We start from the raw sequence: 15855 nt of genomic DNA, 5'->3' as shown, positions 1-15855 counted from the left end.
GGCGGCGGCGGCGGGATGGGCTCGGGCTGAATGGGCGTCCGCAGCGGCGGCCGGTGCTCCCGAGGGGGATCGCGGCGGGCGGTCCTTCCACAGCTGACCCCTCTGCCCTCGGCCGCCGGAGGGTGGCGGGCCGGCCCGGCCTCCTGGGGATCCCGAGCTCAGGGGAGCGGCATCGCGCCGCCCGCCGGTTCCCCCGGCCTCGAGTCCCCGGCTCATCCTTTTTTCTCTGGCGCCTGCTTGGAATACCCTGTCAGTGAAGGGCGGTCAATGCCGTTCGGCGGCCCGAAGTGATGCGGCCGGGGCTGCCTCTGATGGTATTTAACAGAAAGCGGTTCCCCTTGCAACGGGAGCGCGTCCCCGGGGCTGGCCGCTTCGCCCTCCCTTGCGCACGCACTGACTCGGGTTTCTGCTGTGGACCCAGGGCACAATTGCGATCCCTTCTTGGGGGGGACCAGGAAATGCAATCCGGATTCCCAGAAAAAGAAAAGCAAGGAGGAGCTGGCTGGACCGCCCTTCACTTCTGTTTGCCTTTGGTTTGGAAGACAACTTCGTCGATCCCCTTGCCTATGAGTAGTCTATTGTTGTGATTCAGACTAGACTCTTCGCTTTAGATAGTGGCTTCTTGCTGCAGCTGGAGGGTGTAGAGGTGTTTGGGGAGCATTTTGAATGTTGGTTTCCAACTTTGCCCTCTTCACCGATATTCCAAAAACAGAACCAGCCTGGAAATGTAAATACACGCAGACTCTGGCCAGATGAGGTTCTTTTGTGCTTATCTTTGGTATCTTTCTCTTGGTACCTAGGTGGTCCAAAACACAGAATGAAAAAAGAGTCTTATTAATAGCCAAGATAATGAAGGCATCGGAACAGATGCCTCTGGAAAATATCAATTCTGTTTTGGGGGAGGTCGGTTTACTAATCCCGCTGAATTGATGAAGAGGAAGGCTAGCTCATGGATTATGTGGTGGACAGGATGTGAGGCCAGGAGCCAGCAGGCCAGCTGCTTCACAGGACGCTTCTCTAACCGCGGCTAACAGGAGGAATGGATTTGTTGGGATACAACGTTAGCGTGAACCATGCAGACATTTCAACAATCATTGTAATTATCGTTTCTGTTATGTACATTTTTTTTTGCTGTCTGCGTGAAGCGTTTTGTGTGTGTATGTGTGTGTGTGTAGTTTATAACTTTCTAGAAGGAAGATCTTTTGTAGGAGCTATGTAAAGAACACAGGGAACTATAAAGGATTTAAATGAAGAAGTGAGGACACTGATTTGGTGACAGGGCTAAAGACGTTTCGAACACCTTTAAGCCACAGTAAGGAGCCTTTCTGAGAGGACATGTTAAAAAAATGGTATTTACTAAAAAAAAGTGTCTGTTGAAATTGCTAGGACCGTGGCACCGCCACAAAACTGTTATTATTCTGCCTGAGTAAGAGAGGAAATGAACACATTTTAATGTACTTTGGAACCCTGTAGCTTGCTCAGATCCGAGCATTGTGAAACAGGGCAGAAATGAGTGCTGAAGTTAGTTCCCTGAAATGTTTGTCCCTCAGCATGTTTGTTTTGTTTTTTGTTTTTGTTTCTTTTGCTGTTGATTAGTGATTTCCTTTTTCTCTGGCATTTCTTATCTTTTCCCCAAATACCTAGATTGAGACACGTTCTTTAGACACTTAGAAGAGATTAAAAGAGAGGCCGTGGTAAATTCCTCCGCTCTGGCCTCTCTTTTGGTGATTGAGCCAGGGGTGGGAGTGTGCCAAGCATTGCTCTCTCACCTAGCTACACCCCAGCCTCATACCCATCTCTGTGTGGTGCTGCATTTGAACCTTGGGCCTCGGGATGCGAGGCAAGTGCCGCATCCATGCGGCTGAGCTGTAACCCTGGTCTCTCATCTCTTTAGTTTGTTAAATTTGTGACTTCTACACAGTTAATTACGTGAAGGTTGGGTTTGTGCAGTTCTCTTTTTAGCGACTTCTCCCTGAATGGCTCCACTTACTGGCTCCGTCTTGAAGTCTGGACCTCAGATGGCTTTATATAAACGTCCCAGGTTTCTGTCTCTCCACGTCAGAGTCAGACAATGGGAAGTAGTCAGTGTTTTCTATATATATGTTTTCTAGGAATTTCTCCAGGGCAGGAAAATTTGGAGAACCTTGGCAGCATGCTTCTTTCTTATTGAGTGTCGCCTAAGACTCTCTCCTGAATCTTATTGAGTGTCTCTCTCCTGAAGCAGATAGCAAGTTTTCCAAGGGTAGAAGTTTTACATGTTATTTAGGCTACTAGTAAACGACCACGCTCTTCAGGAATACTTGTGCTATGATAAATGTTTCAGAAGACTGGTAGAGTTTGTGTTACTGTGGTCTCAGTAAAAACTAAAATAGTGCCTGGAGGAACTCCTTCACCCGTGACTGAGTGAGTGTGTGAACCACATTGCAATGAGCCTGATGCTGAAGTCCTCACCTGCCAAGTGAGTTTCATTCCCAAGGAGCCACAAGCCCTGTATGCTAGTCCTTTCTGTAGGCTTGGCTGGGAGCCAGCGCAGAGTCTTTCTGGGTCAGATGCCGAAGAGAAGTCTAGCAAAACGTTGACCTAAGCACTCCAAAATTTAAGTTGCAATATAGTGGCTAATCATTTCACATGCCATTTTTATAAATGATGACAATCCTCATATTTTAAGAATCATTTCCAGAAAATGCATGCAACTGGTATGCTTCCCAATTTTGCTCCCCTGATATGACCTGCGCTCTCCTTTATGAGTCTGCTGCAGGGCCTATAAGTTACAGGTTTACATGGGGGAGGGCTATGCAGTTACGATGCTAAACTCTGGAGAGGATGGGCTCTACCACATGTTGGCAGTGACTTAGGTGTAGTCACCAAACCACTCAAGGCCTCAGTTTTCTTTTTACCTACCTGTAAGAAGCCCAGGCTTGCCTCCAAGTGCTGGGGTTTCAAGCATGTGCCACTGTGTCCTATACCTAAATACAGCCAGTTATTAAGTAGTAGTTCACACTGATGATAAAGAATCAAAGTGCATAATATATAAAATTCAAAAACTAACATTCACGTGATTTCTGTACTGCTTTACTTTGTAGTCACAAATAGAAACTCCCTGTTTGCAAAGAAAGTCTCTTGATAATTTCTTGGTACTAAATATGTATACTTAATAATCTTGTGATCACTTCCTTCTTAATTGTACTACTTTAGAATAAATCTCAGTCATTTCAAGTGAATAGCTAATAGCCTTTGTGTTTAAAAATATCACATTTCGAGAAATTAAAAAACAAAGGTAAACACAAGGAAACTGGAATACCTGTGAACCCGTGACCCGACTTATGCATACTGGATCATTTTTGCGTGTGCGTATGACTGTTCATGTACAGCTGTGGTGCGAAACCGGGATCTTGGTGCGCATGTCTGCTTCCCTCCTCTTCTTCTTCCTTCTTCACGTTCCTATCTAGCCTTGGCTAGCCAGGAACTCACTAGATGTAGACCAGGCTGGCTTCTAACTTGCAATGATTCTTTCCTACACTCTGCCTAAAAGAAAGCACTAAAAAAATTTCCCTCCCACACACTAGGACTTAAACCCAGGGCCTCTACTCCTGGACCAATTTCCCAGCTGTTTTCTTTTTCTTTTCATTCTTTTCCTCTCTGTCTCAGAGAGGGAGAGAAAGAGAATGTGTCTTGCCATGTAGACCAGGCTAGCCTCAGTCTTACAAAGATCCTCTTACCTCTGCTCCCCTGGTACTGGAATTCAAGCACACACCAGCCATCATGCCCAGCTCATGGATTTATATTTTAACTTGTTTTCTCAACATTGAAAATCAAGTCTTTCCATGTCTATATTTGTCAATTTAATAACTTGATTATTATCACTATGGATCTATGAGAATTTGGTCAATTTATTAGACATTTGTATGTTATTTTTCACCCTTGTTAACAGGATTTCTGCAATGACTGGTTCTCTTTGAGTTTCTTTTTAAATTTTGTTTGAAATATTATTAATTTTTTAAAAACTTATACATGTGAGTGTTTTACCTACATGTATCTTTTGGAACCATGAACATGGTAGGTGCCCGAGGAGACCAGAAGAAGGCGTCAGATCCTCTGGCGCTGGAGTTACAGATGATTATGAGCCACCGTGTGGGTGCTGGGGATTGTATTCTGGGTCCCCCGGAAGAGCAGCCTGTCTTTCCATTCCCTTGTGTGTATTTCTAGGGACTGGGGAGATAGCTGAGTGGACAGGGTGCTTTCTGTTCAAGCATGAGGACCGGAGTTCTGATCCCCAGAGCCTACTTAAAAGCTGGGAATTGCGATGGGTGGAAGAATTATTGCAAATTAGAGGCCAGCTTTAACCCCAGGAGCAGGGGGATGGACGATGTCTGGGGCCTGCTGGCTAGACTAGCCAAATGACAAGCTCTAGTTTCAGCAACAGACTGTCTCCAGAAATTAAGGTGGAAGAGCCATTGAGGAAAAGACATCCCAGTGTTGACTACATGCACCTACATGGATAAATATGTCTTCACATACAAGTGCATACACTACATACAGCAAAGGTTTTACAACGCCTAGGTGCTAGAAGCGTAGCTGGAGACTCAGGTGATGCTAAAGTTTAAAGTTTTGTTTGGTTTTGGTTTTTTTCAAGACGGTTTCTCTGTGTAGCCCTGGCTGTCCTTTAACTCACTCTGTAGACCACCCTGTCCTGGAACTCACGGAGATCCACCTGCCTCTGCCTCCTGAGTGGTGGGATTAAGGCGTGCACTTCCACTGCCCCATTTAAAGATCTTTTTAAGGCTCACTTATTCTTTAACAATTTCAGAGGCTGGGCGGTGGTGGTGCACGCCTTTAATCCCAGCACTCGGGAGGCAGAGGCAGGCGGATCTCTGTGAGTTCGAGACCAGCCTGGTCTACAAGAGCTAGTTCCAGGACAGGCTCCAAAAAAAACCACAGAGAAACCCTGTCTCGAAAAACCACAAAAAAAAAACAACCAATTTCAGACACATAACGTACATTGTCTGAGCATATCCCCCATTGTCCTCTCTTATCCCGCTGCCGCTCACCGTCTTATTCCCAACAAGTCTCCCTCCAACTTTTATGTCTGTGTGTTTTGGCGGGGGGGCACAGGTCCACTGCATTTAATTAGGATTGTTTGGATGAGTATGGAGGAGAGGTTATCTGCTTGAGCAAGAGCAACTTACCAGTGGCTACCCTGCTGAGAAATGAGTTCCTTTCCCCCAGTGACTATTAACTTGTCCGTAGTTCCTCGGGGCGAAGTGGGGCTTCCAAGCCCCTCCACTCTCCATGATGAAATGCTGATGGCTCCAGTCTGTGGAAGTGACTTCTGTTGCTGGAGTTCATGGCTGCAGCAGCCATGTCACACCCACAAGAAGCCTTTTGTAGCGCTCCGTCCCATCCTCGCTCTGACACTCTGCCTTGCAATGTTTGCCGAGCTCTGAGGGGTGACAGATGTCCTATGTGGGGCCCAGCACTCAACGGTCACTTGTTCTCAGCACCTCGATCAGTTTTGAGTCTGCCTTACTGTGACTCCCTGCAAAAAGAAGCTTCTCTGCGCGAGACTGGGGCAGCCCTGTGTGTGGCGTATAGAGGAGAAAGACCTTCAGAGTGCGTTTCCACTTGCCGTCGGGGAGGGTCATGCAGCAGTTTTCCCTCATATCGTGGTGTGGCAGTCTCACCCCGTGCTCCTCACGGTGGAGTGACTGAGCCAGTACAGAGCAGTTTGTCTGTGGCTTTCTAGCATCTGTACGCTGTGCAGTGCAGGGTGATGTCAGAACATTCACGCACCTGCAATGGTAGCAGCTGACAGTTCTTTTGCAGCATTTGTGTGCATTAACTCACGTAACCTCCATAAACTCTGTGAATATGCTTTGGAAACTGAAGTTAAGTAGCTTAGCCAGCAAGGAGCTGGGGAAACTTTTAGCCAGAGTTTTCAAAACTCTTGGCCTGATTGGTGGTATAAGAATATTTTTTGCATTCCTGATTCTTGGTGTTTAGGCACTTAGAGATTTCTTGGCCAGCAATAATGTGAGTGGTAATTAGGGGGGGGTGGCTGGAGGGTGGGGTCGGGGCCTATTTAAACATTCCCTAAAGAGCTGTCCCTGTGAGCTGGCTGCAGGTAAGCCTCCGCAGCTGCCTGGCAGCCGTCCCTCATCATTTAGCTTGCACAGCTTCCTAAAGTGCTTTGCTTGAAAAACAGGATTAGAGCAATAGAGGAGAGTCAACCTTGGAAACACAGTTTTACTTGTGTGGACTCGCTTTGGGAACACAAGGCTATAGAACTGTGACGAGGGAGACAACCGGGAGCCTATCTAGGCGTTTCCATGCTGGCCAGCTGAGAAGTTCACTTCAGCACCGCCAAGGCCTGAGTGAAAGATGCTCTGGTCCACTTGGAGAGCCTTAAGAAAACTAACTACAAATCTCATGTTACTAAATGTGATGATGGGTTGACATTACAGTGTTGTTGCTGAAACAAAGTTTGTAGCCACCTAACAAAGTGAATGTGAAACAAATTAACTTGTGTGAATTCATCTTCTCTCAACCTCTGTTCCCTGGCCTGAGTTTATCTGTGCTTCCGAGTGAGGTAGGACACCAGGGTTGAGTTTTCAGCTGACCATCAAATCCCATCTTGCAGTTGTGCAGCATGGGGCTTCCTAGAGGCTACGTGGAAGTGGTACCAAGTATGTTTCACCCTTGACTGTGTGCTGGAACCAAGAATTGAACTCTGAAGGATGCGGCAGATTTTGGATTCAACTGAATTAGAATGTGAAAGTTACAAGGTTCTAGCAAGTGGCCAGTTTTATCCTTGAGGCTAAAATGAACTGCCTTCCTCTTAGAACATCAGGGCAGTGCTTCTCATCCTCTTTTGCTAAACTTTGGGGTTGCTCTTTATTGGTTGCCTTTTTTTTTTTTTAAGTCTTGATTTCTGATGGCATCGCTGTAAGACATACATAGATGCTATGAGTCACTGACCTTAATGCCCTGGGCTAAGGAAGACTCTGACTTAGCCATTTAAATAAAGCCATTTAAACAAACGGCCTGGCGCCCTCTCTGTCCATCTGTCTATTTTGTGTGTCTGTGTGTTCAGGGCTAATGATTTTCTTTTCCTTCTTTCTTTCCTTCCTTTGTGTTTGTTTTGAAACAGAGTCTCACGATGGCACAGGCTGTCCCAGCCTGGCTTTGAGCTTGTGAATGTCCTCCACTCTGACTTCTCAAGCGCCGGAGCTACAAACCTGGCTGCAGCACACATTTCCTGCGCCACTTGGCTGGTAGGAGGGCCGTGTGTTTGGTAAATTAGGGGCATCGAATGCGTTCTCACACCATTCCTGTGAATTATCTGTCACAAGGGTTTATGCACTGTGCATCTAATAGTTTATAAAAATCTACTTACTTCCACTTTAGACTCGAGAGCAGATTGCAAATAGCAGTGCCCAGTGGAAAGTGGTGCTTACTTTTGGATCTGTTCAGATAGAACTGCTCTTTTAATGACTAGAGAAACTGGGGATGAAGATGCTTTTGGGGACTTGTTACTAGGATGCCAGCTGCAGGAGGGCAAAGAGCGTCGTCGGTATTGTTCCATGTCCTTGACCATGGAGGCCCCTCAGCAGCCGCGTGTTGGTGTGTGGTGTAGAACGGCCGGACAAGTGCTGCAAGGCAGACTGGAGATGGAGAAGAGAGGGCTGGCTTGGTCTGGACTCCCCAGGGGCTAGGAAGCTGATTGACAGTTCACGTGGCTTGCTTCTGTGTGAAGGCTCCCTTTGGAGTTCAGCTTCCAGGATGAGTGGTCTGGAGGAGAACAAGAGAAATACCAAGTCAGCTCCACTTTAGTTACTTTAGGCCTTGTACTTTATCTTTCTGGTACAGATAATAATGCGATTTACTCTTTGGGTCTCAGATAGTGCTAGATAAATGAGTTGTATAAGCCGTTTGAAGTTCTGTGAGAAAGAGAATCGCATAAGATCCTGGCTTAGCGCAAGTCCGGTTGGATGTCTTGGCTGCGGTGGTGGAAGGGCAGCTTGAATTCAGCAGGCACTGTGCGTGTAATTGTGGGCTGGCGATTGGCAGTTTGGTGTAAGATGCTCCTCGTGAGCGCCTGGAGCACAGGCAGGCCAGCTGAGAACTTTCCAGTGTGCTCTGTTATGAAGCAGTGACATTTGATAAATTAGGAGCATGGTTGCATTTGCGACTTTGGATATTATCAGTTTATGATGGATCTATTGGGAGATAACCCCATTTTCTCTTCAGGAACATAGGTACTGTTGATCAAATAAAATAGCAGGCTAAGATGATGGGTAGGGTGGTTATAACTACAGTCCCAGCACTTTGGAGGATAGAGGCTAGCCTAGGCTACATAGTGAATTTCAGGTTAGCAAGGGCCATGTTAAAAACAAAAAAAACCAACCCAAAAAATCTGAAATGAGCAAGTAACTACCCAAAAAACCAAACCCAGACAAAAATGCAATATAAGAGGAAGATCAAGAATTATTTTATACCATAAATGGTCCATTAAATGAGGTTATGGATGTGGTTGCTGAGGGGAAAGGTCTTATTTGTGGAAGAAACTGTAAATTCACAGAAATGGATCCTTAAAAATCTCTGTATTATGAGCGAGTGTTCATAGAGGCTGCTCTATGAAGATGAAGTTGTCCGAGGAAGGGTAATCCTGCCGTGATTGTAACCTTGCCTTTCCTCTTGGTTCAGTTAATTTTAATGCAGTCATTATGCGTTATCTGTAGCTGTTTTTTGATCACATCAGCTGAAAAGATATTATAGTTGTGGTTTGGTAATTTAAAAAATAACATGGTTTTCTTACAACAGAAGCAGTGCATGCTTATTGAAGAAATGTTTTGAAAATATAAATAAGGCTTTAAAAAGATGGAAAGCCTGTAGAGAGTCTCACCTTCCAGTGCTGTTGGTGGACACCCAGTGACGGTCCTCCAGGGCCCAGTGTGCTGCTGCCAGTGTGGTAGACGGAAGACCTGTTGGCCGTGGGCACCAAAGGCAGGCCTGCCAGTGGGGCAGCCTCACGCCTCTCAATTGATAACTCTAAATGAACTCTCCCGATCTGTGGCAGCACACTGGCGCCTGCGTTTACACGAGAGCTGGAGTCTGTGTTTGTTGCCTTGCCTGTTTGTACTCTTAGGTACATAAAGGGCTGCCAGTTCAGTCGGTATGTCGTGAGACATTGTCACCTTTGTGATAGGCACTTCTGGTCACTCACTATTGCAGGCTTTTCATAAAGATCAGGAGAACTCTTGGATGACAGATTTAGGACTGTAGTCTGCCTTCTTTCTTTAGTTTTCCTTTTTTTTTCTCTAAAACTTTTTGAAATTGTGTATGTGTGTGTGTATGTGTGTGAGCTTGTCTGTGGGGTGTGTGTGTGTTCATTCAGGTATGTGCTGGCCAAATGTGGATGTGACCCATCACTCTCTCCGGTCAGGGTCTGACCTTCAAGCCCGTGTAGAATTGATCTTTCCCTTTATCGAGGGCTGTCAGCTTCCTAGTACTTTCATTTCCTTCTTTGTACATCTGGGACCTCAGAGCTCAGCTCCACCCTGTCCCCTGTTTGTTTTTTTAAATTATTATTTTATTTCATTTCATCTCTGGATTTTCATCCCTAGACCTATCGCACTATCTGGGTTCTGTTTTCTGTGTTTGTGCTACTAAAAGACTCCTGTAGAGAGCCACACAACCCAAGGCTTACCCTTCAGTTAGCTGTGTAAGCCTTCTTGAAGCCCGCCAGACGTCTTACGAAGTTTGGCGCCTTTCCTCAAGTCCCAAGGACCTTCACTGTCAGGGTGTGATCCTGCCTGCTGCCTGGGCCTTCTGCCCTCTCCTCCAGTAGCTTGTGTGACTGCTTGGCCATGGGAAAACTGATCGTTCCCTTCCCCATGTGCTGGACACTGTCTTGGCTTGTTTCCTCTGGAGGCTTCATTCCATTGCTTCATGCCCATCCCATCTGCAGAGCCAGAACCATGCCTGCTTGACTGCCGTGTGCCAGGTGGTGTGGCAGAAGCAAGGGCAGCACTGACAGGGTCCCTGTCCTTGCTCTATTTATATTCCAGTGGGGGCAGATAAATAAGCAAACATATAAATAAACGGTCCCCAGCTGTTCCAAGGCCTGGGCACAAGTGCTCAGGAGGACTTCCTGTTGGAGAGTCTCAGAAGGGCAGTGCTTGCCATCTGAGGTGCCTAGAGGAGTTCTTCAGGGGAGGGAGGACTTGTTTGCCCAGCCTAGGAGTCAGCATGAGAACTGCTTCTCTGTCGCGGAAAGGGAGGTGTAGGGGCTGCATCGTAGTTCTGTGAGCTTAAGTCTGATGCTCATTTTCTCTCTTTCTCTTTGTCTTCCTGTCTCGTGTGCCTTCCTGACATTCTGTCTGTGATGCTTATCGCTAGTCTTCCTTAGTGTGAATGTTTCTTGGAAGAGTAGTTGGTGCCAAGTACCTCAGACCAAGGGCTGTCCACACAGTTGCTGGCTGATGGGGTTGAAATTGCCAGCCCTCACATGTCCGAGGAGAGGTCACGGAAGCTGAGTTCAGTCTCATAGTGACTTGATCAGTCATGCCTGCAGTGTAGGGCGGCGTGGAGACCGGGTGGCCAGGCCTGGGAAACTCTGGACTGTGGATTGCTGAGGTGTGGAACGGTGGGTCCCGTCTGTCCCAGTGGGCTGCTCTGACAGATTTGGTGATTTTCTCAGTTCTGTGACTCTAGTGTGTCCCTGAGCTTGAAGGGACAGGTGGGAACCTCTTCTGTCTGGCAGAAGTGATGGGAACTTGGGAGTAAGTATGACTTGAGGCTGGTATGTGAAGTAGAAACAGTCTTTGAGACTGAGCCCTCAACTTGTAGGCCACACTAGCTCCAATGGGTGCCTCACAACCAGCTATGAGTTCAGTTCTAGGTGATCCAGTGCCTTTAAATGTTAAGGGCACTGGAACACATGAGTATCACATGTATGTAAGCAAAACACTCTTAAACATAAATAAGTATAAAAATTAATTATTTTTACTCTGTGTGTGTGAACTTGGTTTTGCGTGTGCTACAGAGAGTGTGTGGAGATCACAGGATGACTTCTGGGGTCATTTCTCTTCTTCCATCTTGGTCGCTGTCCTTAAACTCAGCATTCTAGGCCCTGGCAACAAGTGCTTTACCCCTTGAGCCATCTTGCCAGTCTTGCATTTGTGCGTGACTGCGGTGCTTGCCAAGGCCACAAGAAGGCCTCAGGGCTCTTGGAACTAGTTACAGGAGTCGCGAGCCTCCGAGTTCATATTGTCGAGAAGACAAGCAAGAGATCCTAACTGCTGAGCCGCCTTTCTGTCGGCCCCAGTGGTTTTTAGTCTTAGACATGAGGTTTTTAGGATTGAACGCAGGTCCCTGTGCTTGCCTTCTCCCCTCCGTCCCCCTTCTTTTTTTCTCCAAGGATCATGTCCACTCCATTCTTTAGAAATCTTTAATCAAATAATTAAGTCTCCTGTCATTAAAACTAACATAAAAATCATATTACATGAAAAGGCCCAGCCAGGCAGGTAATTCAGTTGGTAACTCAAATAATTATGTATACTTTTGCTCAATGTATCATAGTTCAGTCTGTCATGTATGTAAGTGTTTTTTGAATACTTAGCCATGAGAATATTACATATATATGTAAGGTCAAGATTTAATAAATAAAATATTTCCCAATTGGTTAAGAATATTCTCATGTGAGCATGGCTTAAAACAGTTAAGTGTATGACCTAGTGAAAAAGACAGTGGCCGCAAGCACAGTTGGGCCTGCTGCTCCGTAAAGACGGAGCAGTCATAATCAGCAGCATTTTTTCTTGTGAAAATGTGAACATGGAGAAATAGCAAATGATATTTGAGCATTCTTGCCGCAATAACTTTGGCCTTCACTCCTTGGGAGGGACTTGGGAAGCCCTGGACTCCACATGCTGCACTCTGAGAACTGATGCCTTTAGCAGAGAATCTCTGTCTTTCTACATAAAGCTCCCTGCTGACTGTACTCCAGCTCTCTATACCTCTTCCTCAGTTCTGCCTTCCATAACCTGCACTCCAAATGCCCTGTTGTCTGTTTGCCTCCCTCTCCCTCGCTCCCTCCCTTCCTCTCTCCTTTCTTCCTTTCTCTCTTCCCTTTTCTTATTTCTTTACTCCCTGTGTTACTGTTGGCAGCTTAGGGGATTTGAATCCAGGCTTTGCGCATGCTAGGCAAGTACTCTAATGCACACTGTGTCCTTGGGCTTCTCCTAGCAAGTTCCGAGAACCACTTCCTTTGGCTGCTCCCACTCTGCCCTACACATCACCTGGGCTAAAGAGAAAGCCCTTGGAGCCTCAGCGCCAAGCCCCTTTCTCTAGGACTCCCAGTGCTGAACTTTTGGTGACACCTCTTGGGGAAGGGTTCCTGGGAGTCTCTGGCTTATGCCTGCAGTCCTGTAATTCCATCACAACAGGAAAGCATCCTTCTTACAATTAAATGAGGCTATTCCAGGATGTAAGGCTGGTTCAGTGTTGGAAAAACCAACTGGTGCTCGCTCGTAATGTAGAAAAGTATGCGACTGTGTCAGTTCTTTCAGAATCCTTGTGAGAGAACTCAGTATCCGTTTATGCTAAAACTTCACCACACTTGGTAGAGCTTCTTCAGTATGTTAAAGGACATCTACAAGAGTCTATGCCATTTAAAAAACTTCTTAAAAATCTCATTTATTCTTGGACCATTTCATATGTCAACAATGGATCTTAATCATATATGTACCGCCAGCTTCTCCTCCCCTTTTCCCCTAAGCTTCCCCAACACATACCCCTCTCTACTTCACGTCCTCTCCCGTTTTTGCTAAGAAACCACTAAGTTCTGTTAGAGCTGCGTGCTGGAATGTTGACCACCCATCTTGTTGACTTATTCTTGTGTAGATAATAGCTGCAGAGACTTCAGAGTTCCATGTCATATCATGCCCTAAAGACAGCATTGCACAGCCTTTTCCCCATTCTGTGGCTCTTTCTGTCCCTTTTCTGTGATGTTCTCTGAGCCTTAGACCTGGAGTTCCTGCTGATGTCCCATTTAGGGCTGGGCTCTCCACAGACGCTTGTGTTTAGTCCTTTGACCTGTTGTGAGTCACTGCAGAGAGATGCTTCTGTGGCCAAGGTTGAAGGTAGCACTAATCTATGGGATAAGAATAAACATGTATTTTATTAAAGTCATTTACTTTATATGTATGGGTGTTTTGCTTGCATGAATGTCTTGCATTGTGAGTGTGCCTGGTGCCTTTGGAGGCCAGAAGAGAGTCCCCAGAACTGGATGGTTTTGAGTTACCTTGTGGGTACTGGAAATTGAACTCAGGTCCTCTGGAAAAACAAGCAGCCAGTTCTCTTAACTGCTGAGCTACCTTTCCAGTTGCCAAAGTAAAAACATGACAACATGTCATTTTTCATTCCCCAGGGTGTATAACCCCTGAGCCATAGGCTTTGCCCAGGTTTACAGTACCAGGCCTGAATTCCTTCCTGTGGAATAGGCCTGAAATCCAATCCAAATGCACATGCTGTCTGGCAGGTTAGTGCTGTATGTGTAGGCAGGGTTGGCTGTGGGGATAGTGTTGATGTCTTCTCCCCTGCAGTGCCTAAGTTGTACTTTCCTATCCCCCTAGGAAAGCTAATGGGAGGGGGGGGGTGTTCCAGGTCACTTCCAGCTTGGTTTCTTCTGCCAAAGTGTGGTATGTCTTCAGCAGTAGGCTGTTACCATCTGGTTTGTTGGGCAACCAAGAGCAAGAGCAAATTGCCTGTAGGGCCTCTCTGACTAGTATCTCCTAGGGAGGTATCCCATGCCTGGTACTGAGATTTTCATTTAATAACCCATATATTGGGAAGGAATCATTGTCTAATAATGTTAGAAATCTGTGTTTGAACTTCTATATTTTAAATTAGCTTACAAAGTAGTAAACTCTTATATTTTTCTAAAGATTTGTTTTATTTACATGTATGTGTATACACCTGCTTGTCTGTATGTGTACAGCATGTATGCATTGCCTACGGAGGGTAGGGGAGGGCATTGGATCCCACGGAAACAGGGATGTAGGCAGCTGAGACTTAGTGGTCGGTACAGTGTGATATGACAGGGACTGCAGTGCCTTTAGTCACTGAGACTGCTCTTCAGCTCCACGTCGTGTGTGTGCACACGCATGTGCGTGCCTGTGAACATCTGGGAAATAAACTGATTCTTCCCAAGAACTGTTTTTCCTTTTTTAAGATTTATTTATTTATTATGTATACAGTATTCTGTCTGCATGAATGCCTCCAGGCCAGAAGAGGACACCAGATCTCATTATAGGTGGTTGTGAGGCACCATGTGGCTGCTGGGAATTGAACTCAGGACTCTCTGGAAGAGCAGCAAGGCTCTCAACCACTGAGCCATCTCTCCAGCCCTTATCTTCTTTTTCAAGAAGCATCCCCAGTGTGTCACCTGAGAGAGACTGCTGAATAGGAAATAAGAGTTCTTTTACAGTTTTGGTGGTTTCAGCCCACAGCTTCAGTCTCTGCTATTGTAGGTGAGGCAAAGCTGAACTTCATGTACGGAATAGGTGGTGGAGCAGAGCAGCTCACCCATAGCTGACACAGGACTTCCAAGTGGCCCTCCTCCTTTAAATTTCCTGTCTCCTAAAATAACACTGCCAGCTGGGGACAAAGGCTTGAACGTGCGTCTGGCGGGGGGAAATTCCTTTTTTCTTTTTAAAAATACTTACTTTATTATTCTTATTATCTTAAATTACTTGCCTGTGTATGTCTGCATGTAGGTAATGTGCATGTGAGTGCTGATACCTGTGGAGGCCACCCGGAGCTGGAGTGACCCTGTTTTGAGCTGTCTGACTTAGGAGCTGGGAATCGAACTCTGGTCCTCAGAAAGAGCGGCGAGTGCTCATAACTACTCAGACATCTCTCCAGCCCCAAGACACGTTTCATTTTATTTTGATCCAGGGTCTCTTTGTTTAGCCCTGTTTGCACTGGAATTCACTCTGTAGACCAGGCTGGCCTTGAACTCAGCCACCCACCTGCCTCTACCTCCCAAGTGCTGGGATTAAGGCATGAGCCACCACGCCCAGAGATTGAGCAAGATTCCTTATGCAAACCTCCACACCTGACATCCTCTAGGTTCTGGATTTTTTGCTGGAGTCCATCAGATAAGTGACCTTTAGGTGCAGGATGGAGAGTTTGTTCTGCGGCTAAGTAGGGTGCTTTAGAAGGCATCCCAGGGTAACTGAACATCACTACCCAGGAATGTGATCTGTACCAGCCAGATGTCTCACAGGTACTATCTCATTCCCATCATTCTGTGAGACATGGTATGAATGAAGACTTGGTATGAATGAACTTTTTGTCAGTGTAACTACATTTCAGGACTTCAGCCCACATTTTAGTTTAAAAAGTAACAGGAAATGTTTGGAAGCCATAGCTCCAGAGTAGATCTACTTTGGCGAGGAGTTCCTTCATGATGAGGAGTTCCTTTGTATTCTGAGACCCCTGATTCTTGGGGAGTGTGTGATAGAGCGGGGTGCTTTATAGTCATTCCTATGGGTTTTATCATGGATTTCGTCCTAAGAGGAACAACTTCCTTTAGATTCTGTTTTCAGAACCATCACTGATAGGAATTTGTGTTGTAAATTTGGGGGTTTTGTTAGATGTCCTGGTTTCTGGCTGGCACCTGCGATCTTTTAAAAATTGCTGTTGGGAAAGAGATGAGGAGATCTTGGTTGTACTGCTGAGGCTATCCTGAATAATCTTTTCTAGTTCAGAAGTATTAGCAAAGGTATAAATCAGGGTGACTCACTCATTTGGTGTGTGTGTGTGTGTGTGTGTGTGTGTGTGTGTGTGTGTGTG

At 46.1% G+C, this 15855-nt stretch overlaps 1 protein-coding gene across 5 annotated transcripts in view; it reads left to right on the top strand.

The window, feature by feature from the left end:
• Itsn1 (intersectin 1) overlaps positions 1 to 15855 on the top strand; it is a 180310-nt gene that overhangs the window by 429 nt on the left and 164026 nt on the right. Inside the window, exon 1 of one of the 5 annotated variants that reach the window (XM_026786610.1) lies at positions 74 to 1096. The exons of the other annotated variants lie outside the window; for them this stretch is intronic. The gene's annotated coding sequence lies outside the window, so the exon portion shown is untranslated. Of the gene's footprint in view, positions 1 to 73; positions 1097 to 15855 lie in introns of those variants that run through there. 5 annotated transcript variants of the gene reach the window in all.

The sequence above is a fragment of the Microtus ochrogaster genome, chromosome 2, assembly GCF_000317375.1.
Source record: "Microtus ochrogaster isolate Prairie Vole_2 chromosome 2, MicOch1.0, whole genome shotgun sequence".
In the NCBI taxonomy this organism is placed as follows: domain Eukaryota; kingdom Metazoa; phylum Chordata; class Mammalia; order Rodentia; family Cricetidae; genus Microtus; species Microtus ochrogaster.
The sequence above is the reverse complement of the archived record's forward strand: the minus strand, read 5'-3'. Positions and strand labels throughout refer to the sequence as shown.